Source organism: Haemaphysalis longicornis, unplaced genomic scaffold (genome assembly GCF_048455015.1).
Source record: "Haemaphysalis longicornis isolate Haplotype H1 unplaced genomic scaffold, Haemaphysalis longicornis Haplotype H1 scaffold_2, whole genome shotgun sequence".
Lineage (NCBI taxonomy): Eukaryota > Metazoa > Arthropoda > Arachnida > Ixodida > Ixodidae > Haemaphysalis > Haemaphysalis longicornis.
In genome coordinates, this window is record NW_027526295.1 from 30,721,613 (window position 1) to 30,729,855 (window position 8,243).

At 42.2% G+C, this 8,243-nt stretch overlaps 1 long non-coding RNA gene across 1 annotated transcript; it reads left to right on the plus strand.

Annotated features, from left to right (window-relative positions):
- The first annotated feature begins 230 nt into the window (after positions 1-230).
- Positions 231-6,787, plus strand: LOC144168814 (uncharacterized). The gene is made up of 3 exons (XR_013322247.1): positions 231-505; positions 2,016-2,285; positions 5,155-6,787. It is a non-coding gene; the product is annotated as an uncharacterized LOC144168814 (long non-coding RNA).
- The last annotated feature ends 1,456 nt before the right edge of the window (positions 6,788-8,243 follow it).

The following is an 8,243-nucleotide window of genomic DNA, read 5'->3' on the forward strand; positions in this document are numbered from 1 at the left end:
CCTCTTTACAATATCAGTATATATGTCAAGTACTTTATGTGTATTCACTTTTTGTGTTTAAAAACCTTAAATTTAAGTTATAAACACATTTCAGATTTTGAAAGCAGAAAGATAATTACCAACATTACAGTAGTAACACAATTTTCGTCAAACGTAGAGGTGCTGCATTTGAAGTCTGGCAACTATCTCTCACTTTTGTGTGTGTCCCTGTTCTGTGTGTGTGTTTTTTCATGGCGTTTTGTGCCGAGTGGTTGGTGGCGTGATTTATTCTGTTTTATCTATTTCAAGCTTAAATCATAGTTATAGAAGCTTTATGGGTGATGTCTACCCTTCTAACCTACGCGTGTGTTGAACATGGGGACCCCGGAAGAACGATCATCGCCGGATAAAATACTGCGCGTCAAAAGTGGATGACATTGCATCAGAACAAAGCGTGTTCGTGTGTCCGCGAGATGAAGACGACAGTGAAGGAGAATTTTACGTTGGAAACATCGTTTTTGCTCGGGTAAGTACGCATTTTTTATTATTCTGTATTTGGTTGGAACGAGTTCTGGTGTTTATGGGTCAGTAATTCGCTAGACCCCCATCTCGTTTGCTCTGAGAGCCTACGTAAGTTAGTATACTTGTTTGGCGCCCAGTCCACCGTTTCCGCAGAAGTCAGCATCAATTTACGCTGAAGCTAGACCTTGGCTACGATGCTCGCGCTATGGTACACGGCTGCTAATAATTTCACATCACGCAAGGCTCTTTAACACCGGGGCGTTTGTTTATGTGTGTCTCAAACAGTGCCTTTGCGGTTGCAGATCGCAGTCGCAATTTCGCGTGAGTGGCACAACGCTGTGATTAGTCCTCCCTCGTGAATACCCGCGGTATACCAAGAAATAACATGAACAGGAGGTTCCCTGGAAGTGCATGTGAAAACGCGTACACGTGATTCCATGGCTGGCGTCTCCCCCCCCCCTTTCACGAATTCCGTGCAGTGCGCTTCGCAGCTATTGCGCTCGCGAGACCGGCGACCGTACGCCTCGCGGTCTTCGGGCCGCGATATGTGTGCTGTTCTCGTGAAGCTCGACAACAGCGAAATTGCCGTACTCGCTCGCCAACGCGCCCCGACAGCGTACGCGTCGACCGGGTGCTGACGGAGTTGTGCTGGAAGAAAAGCAGGCAAGAGATGAGGGCGCACGAGGTGTAGTTAAACATGAGAATTTACGATGTGCAAGGTGGAGAAAATAGTATGCAAGGGCCGGAAACGGTGAGAGAGTTCGGGCCGCGCGCCAGCGAGCGAGTGCGGTAATTTACGTTGCCGAGTTTCACGAGTCCGGCACGAATATGACGACGCCCGTCTGAGAGTTCATAGAGGTATAGAATTCACATACGTGCAAATTGAAGGTGAAATGCGCGCATGTGGCCTCGCAGGGAGTTAGCATAGTCTCGGGGTAGTGGGGGAGATTTCACAACGCCTACGAGGCGCCTGCCGATTCTGTCAGAGTAGCTCTCGGGAAGTCTGGGGCTTGATATCAGAGACATATGTATTGTTTAAATTAGTGCAGAAAATTTAGCCAATTCGCAAGTTCTCATTTTCGCAAAACCGCAGGCCATACAGAGACTAACAAGAAAGCTGTAGGCACTCACTCAACTCGATTTATATTGGAGAATTGAACGTGCAGATACAAGTCAGACATTGAAATGGAGGAGCCTCAACTATCACACACCAGTTCCGATTGAAAGCAAGGGATACAGATGAGCTGCTAGCATGCGTTCCATGCAAATTAGCTCAGTAGCTAGCTTTGCATATATCATGCATACCCCACTCACAGTACCTGCGGGTCTAATAAATACATTCTTACTGTGACCTAAATTTCACTTGGGGTGTTCCGGGAATGTTCTTATTAGTGCCTTGGAGGTTACTGTCTTTAAACGATTAAAAATCTACTTGATGTAAGCATTCGTGCTTTGTGTGTGCTCTTCTTGTATTTAAACAAGTGTCAGCACACTCACAGATTATGCACCTGCAGGTGCTGCTGCTGGCTGTCCTGGGTCAGCTGCCTTCCAGTCCAGTTTCAAAGGCTTTGCCAGGGCCTCCCTTGGCCAACCGATACTGCACCTGCTGTACCCAAGTACTGCCTGGCCTTTCGTTGGTGCTCCGTACGCTTTGCCGCCAGGAATGGTCATTCATCCATCATCTGGCCGCTTGGACCATCCGTTCAGAAGTCGGCGCATTTGCTCGACACATCGGTCCAGGCACTGCTGCCATATCGGTGCACCCACCGATTATGTATTGTCAGGTTAGTTATTGCATGTTGTGGAACTTGCCATGATGTATACCTGTTAGCAGTGCTGTGGCCTCTGATTATTTGAAACATTTTCATGAAGCAGTGCTGTGCGTATGGAGCGTGTCATTGCTTAGCAGAGATATTGAAGAGAATCTGGGGCTGACGACTAAAGGGCAAGAAGAGAAATTGAACTGACTTTGAAGCAAGTATTCGTATGTAATCAAGCCAAGCAAACATTTAGGATCTTTCGATATGGTTTTAAACTTGCAATACAAACAGATCATACTGGTAATAATCATACTATACCGAAAAGTACATCCCGCAGTCTGTAGAATTCTGACAGCGCTTTTTTCGCAGTCTCTCATGACAGGCACTAATCTCAATGGTTGGAAGATAGTCGAGGTAGCACCAGTCTTTAAATCAGGTGACGGTACTTCATTAAATTTCCCTAACAAGCACCATATGCAAGGTCAGGAAACATTTCATCCACTCTCAGGTCGCTAATTATTTATAAAATCACAATATCACATTCGAGTATCACCACGGTTTTCACAAGGGTTACTTGAGAAACACAACTTTCAGGATTTGTTCACGATCTACATTGATCCATTGACACAGGCTTACAAACTGCGGTAGTTTTTCTCGATTTTTCTAAAGCATTCAATCGCATTGCACACCACAGACTACTTCTCAAACTTCACCCTAATGTTCTCACTTGAGCAAAAGATTTTCATTCTTCTCAAATGCAGTTTACTTCTAATAACTATATACTTCTTTTGCTCGTGCCACTTTGTTGTCCCCCCAGGCAGGTTGCTTGGTCTATCTTCCATGTTGCATATCCTTCCATGTAGGTCTATTTGCAGATGATGTTGTAATTTATCACACAATTTCTTTCAACTACTACCGTCAATGCTTTCAATCTGATCTTAACACAATTAACTCCTGGTGCTGCAAATGGCTAATGTCGCTTATCTCTAAAACAAAGTGCATGACTTTAACGGTGGCAAGTCCCGGATTGTAAATACTTACTTCATTAACAACAGCCTGATTACCTCTTGAGACAAAGGTGTTTTGGTAGGCCGGTAGGGGAGGGGGGATTGCATGGTGGATTTCAAAAGGTACATCGATTGGGAAAATAAGATGTGTGATTAATATTTTCATTTGCACTCCAAAACTCGCTTTATTTCATATGTTTAACCCACTGCCGTGGCAAGGGTGGTGTGCTGTGGAGGCGAATGTCGGTTAGATACCGCTTGGTGTAGCCGCTTTTCAGATGGAGGCAACACGTAAAGACGCCCGTGTTTGGAGATTTCGATGCGCACAAAAATACCCAGATGGTCAAAATTAATGCGAAGCCTTCCCCTACAGTGCTCCCCATATCCCAAGTGTAGCTTTGGCGTGTTAAACCACCGTTTTTTTTTTCATGTTTTTGGTATAGTACCAGCTGCTGTAGCAGGTGCAACTTAAAGGTAAAATTATACATAATGTTTCCAAGAGCTAAATATAAAGGCCATATTGAAGTGCGTTTATGGGTCTATCTCATAGCAGTAGTGAAAGGTTATATACTCTGGTGCAGGTTAAGAACGCCAATGGCTCATGTGGTGTAGTCCAGTGTTTGACGGAATGCCGTGTAGGCAGGTAAAAGCATTATTGCAGTGATGAAACGTAGGTCACTGACCAAGTCAAGAAAGCCATTTAACGGTTTGTTGCTTGTTCACGGTGAGCATGTGTCGTGGAAAACGAAGCTATATATTGGGCATTACGCGGCGCAATGAGTTTGCATAGATATGGTGCAGATTGCCATCCATTATGTTGATAATGTTGGGCGTCGTCTGAACAATGAGGGACTCGAGCAGTAATCGAGAAGATAGATTGCACTCAGTTGTCAGTAATTTTGTCTTGTTCCAGTCGACCACGTGTCCCGTCCTCTCACGGTGCTCTGCCAGTGGACTTGTTTTTGCATGGCCCTTGTTCACTTCGTTCCAGTGCTGCATTAATCTTCTGTGCAGATTGCCCGTTTCGCCAATGTACACTGATTTGCATTCAGCGCATGGAATCTAATAAACAATACCCGGAAGCTTGGACCCTGAGAGGGGGTCTCTCACGCTGACAATGTCAGAATGCAGCTTGTAGTGGGCACATGCACAATGTATGCACTGCGTGTCTTGAAAATGTGTGCGAGAGTTTCACCGATGTGTGGAACGTAGGTAATTGCTGCACGTTTTGATGCAGTCGTTGTCCTGAATATAATGCCTAAAGCATTATATTCAGAAAGAACCGAAGAGGGCGACTAGCAAGAATCCACATTGACATTAGCAGGCAGAAGCGTCCACAAGGCCTGTGTCAAAACGTGCTGCAATTCTCGTCCTACACATCAATCAAACTTTCGCACGCATTTTCAAGAAACACATTGTGCACATCGTGCAGGTGCCCACTAGCAAGCTATGTTCTGACATTGTCAGCGTGAAAGACCCCCTCTCACGCTTCAAGCTTCCAGGTGTTGTTTATGTTTTGAACAAAAAAAGTGCCATTTAAACGTGACACCTCCTTCCTTGCCGATTTCTGATGCCTGATTGTTCAGTTTGTGGGGATACGTTTAGCAGATTGCTCACATGTCTAACCTGTATTTGTGCTTGAGCAGTCAAACGCTGATGTTAGCAGTGAAGTAGGTGAAAATTGTAGTTTGATTGTAGTTGTGTGCAGATTACCTACATTGTGTTAATTCGTAGAAAAGCAAAATTGAGGTAACCCTGCTAACTGTTCCGCATTGCAGCATTTTATTATGCGAACGTTAAGGAGTTCAGCTGCTTGTTAAAGGTGAAATAAACAGTGGTACAAAAAGAAGAGCATCTACTAAACAGAAATATCTTCACAATCGCAGGATGCCAACGGTCCGCCTACCAACTTCTGTCCTGCATCGTTTCTGCTGGCTGGAGCGGTTCATGGAGCATTTTCCAGCTTCTCAAAGTTTGTGGTCAAGCGCTCCTCCAAGTGAAAGATGCCGCAGAGGGATCTTTTGTTTTAATGCCACAATTTCACGTGCTCAGCAGCAAATTTACTCGTAAGGCTTTTTAAATATTCATCACCCAAGAGGGCATGTTACCTTCGTCTTCGGTGGAATGTGTCTGCACTCAGGTTATTTGTGACAGAAACAAGTGGACCACGTCATGAGAGTCATTGAGGCCTTGTTGATTGTGCATGCTTCTGAAATGACATTTTCATTAAGCTGAATACTTTCCACATATTACGATTTGTGAACAAATTATGGTAAAAGTCATGATTAGTTGTACTACACTGCAGGAAGGAAATGCCAACATACGTTTTAAGCACCTCTGATATTTCACATCGTTGGCTGGTGAGCAATAAAACAAAACTGAAATTTTTTTAAAGTAAAATCAAATATTCGTTGTCACCAGTGCATGACCATAGTAAAAGCTATCTAGTCACCAAATTTAGAATTAGACACGAAATGCCAAGAAAAATAGGGAAATAAACTAGACAGCTGGCTACAATAAACCAATTCGTAAAATTCCTCAATGTCTATCAAGTGATGATTCAGGCGGGTTAGTTAAGATGTCAGTGGGTTTACACACCCAACTTGCAGGGAAGCACATGAGCTCCCAATATTAACATGTTTTTAGTGAAGACCGTTTTCCTTCATTAAGCTGCTTTGCACATTGATGCCAGTCTGATAAATGTCCTGAATTTTTGTTATGATCAATCTTTGTATGGGAACCATATATTTTTATATGATGTCGCTGTGTATTTCTGAAACTGTATCTAGTCACTAATTCCAATTTGTCGTGGTCAGGTTTTTTCAACTAATTCGTAGCTTTTTTAACAATTATGGTATATTTTGTGTGCCTAAAGGAATGCCTCATTGCATGTTTAGCCTATGTAGTGTTGAAAGCAGACATTTTGCTTCAAAGTGGAATGTCGGGCTAGCAACAAGGTACTTCGCTTGCTGCTCACTTTCATTCATGCCATTATTTTTTATATTATCATTTAAAATTAAAAGCCAACCAATTTGCTGTCGTTTTAATTTTGTCACCTACTTTATACTTTCTTTTTTTTTCAACTTTGTGTAAGGATTGACTATCCATATTTTTATGATACCAAGGCGTTGGACTGGGCTAGCTGGTACATGTTTGAATGGATGAAAAACCATAGGAAAACCCAGGACACAGAAGAGAACGACGGGACAAACTTGTGCCGTCATTCTGTTTTAACTGTTTCCTGTGTTTACCACTGGTTTTTTATGCATTCAAACATTTTTTATGAGTTTGTTGAACAGTGATTAGTTTAGGTGTGTTCAAACAATTGTTGGCTGCGAAGGCTCCCTGTAGCATTTGTATAAGTGCTTTCTGCTTTTTTTTTGAGCCAATACCCCACCACCAGTCTTCATGAGGTGGTCTTTTGTAGAAATAAGTTGAAATAAATATTTGTTTGCATTGCTTTACATGTTTTGAAAGAATTTCTTGTTCATTCTTGTTTCATTCAACCCCGTTTCAGAATCCTGCTTAAGGCATTTCCTCTGTTATTTTTTTTCAGAACCAGGAAGGGTGCTCATCCTCGGTTCTTGCTGAAGCAGCAGTATCCATACTTCACACGTGAGCTCTGAACACACAGTAATTATGGTATGAAACATTCTACCAGTATAAGCCTGCTTTGTAGACGTCATTGTAGATGTCAAAGCTCTTGACAGTGTAGTCCAATGTCTGGTGTAACGGGCAATGTCTACAACTTGTAAAAATTAATTTTGTGGCTATAATGTTTGTGATTATTTTAAAATGCACGTCAACTACTATTTAGAATCGCTGTTTAAATTGGCAGCCGTTTTCCTGGTGGATACAGGAAAATGGCTGCCAAAAGCGCATGTGTAGAGATTTCAGTGCACCTTAAATGTCCCAAATTTGCTAAAGCTAATCCAAAGCCCTCCTTGTGGTGCACTTCATATCCCATGTACAGTTTTGCGTAAAAACAGCTAAAAATTTATGATCAATTTAAACTTATTTTAATGTTTTTAAATGCAAATATTCTCAGTTTAAGCTGCCTTATTTAGAGTAAAATATTTTGTAACAATTATATAGCTACCAAAGGTTTACAGAAAAGCTTTTTTCTTTTGGTTGTGCACCTTCTTATCAAAAGAAAAATGTTAAGAAAGGCAGAAGAAACCCAACTATGGAAATAGCAAACCCTAAAGCTGCGGATAGAATGAATGTTTTGTAGAGAATCTTTTGCTGATTTCAGTTCTAGTCAACTCTAAAAAAGTCTATCGACGTAGAATGCTTACCGTGAGGCACCTCGTAATACTAGCCAAAACTAATGGGCCCTGGCTGTTGGCTTTTCATTTGCAACAGTGACAAATGACCCCACATCCACCGGCAGGGACATAATGCAAGGCACCATGTACAAGCTAGCCTCATGATAAAATAATGTTTTCTGAACAATGGCATTACATTTCAACCATGGGCTTCACCAGGGAACTTGTATGCATTGTTCTGTGATGTTTGCAGTTCTTGTTATTGCTATGTGGGGTCATCTAGTCTAAAGGTATGTTTATAAAACTCCAAATACCACCAAACCTTGCAAGTGCTGTACCATATGAATATTTTTCCGTAAAGCAAAAAGAATAATGCAAACGAAAATAAATGGCTTGGGTACCCAACTTTTATAAGTAGATTATGAGCCGCAGTACGGAGGGAACTATATTATGAGCCGCATTACGGAGGAAACTATACATTTTGCATTTGGTCTTCCTTGATATTGAACCTTCCTGCTCAGCTCAAGAATAAGGCACTAAACATTGCAGGTAGCTACCTTGATTGGTAGTTTGATGCAATACTAAGAAGCCAAGGGTTTTAAGGTTCAAGGAAGTTTTGTGTGGTTGAAGTGTTGCACACCTAATTGCTTTCACTGCACAGCATGGTTAGGCTCTGCAGTCAATCTCGAAGGATGTGTACTACAGTT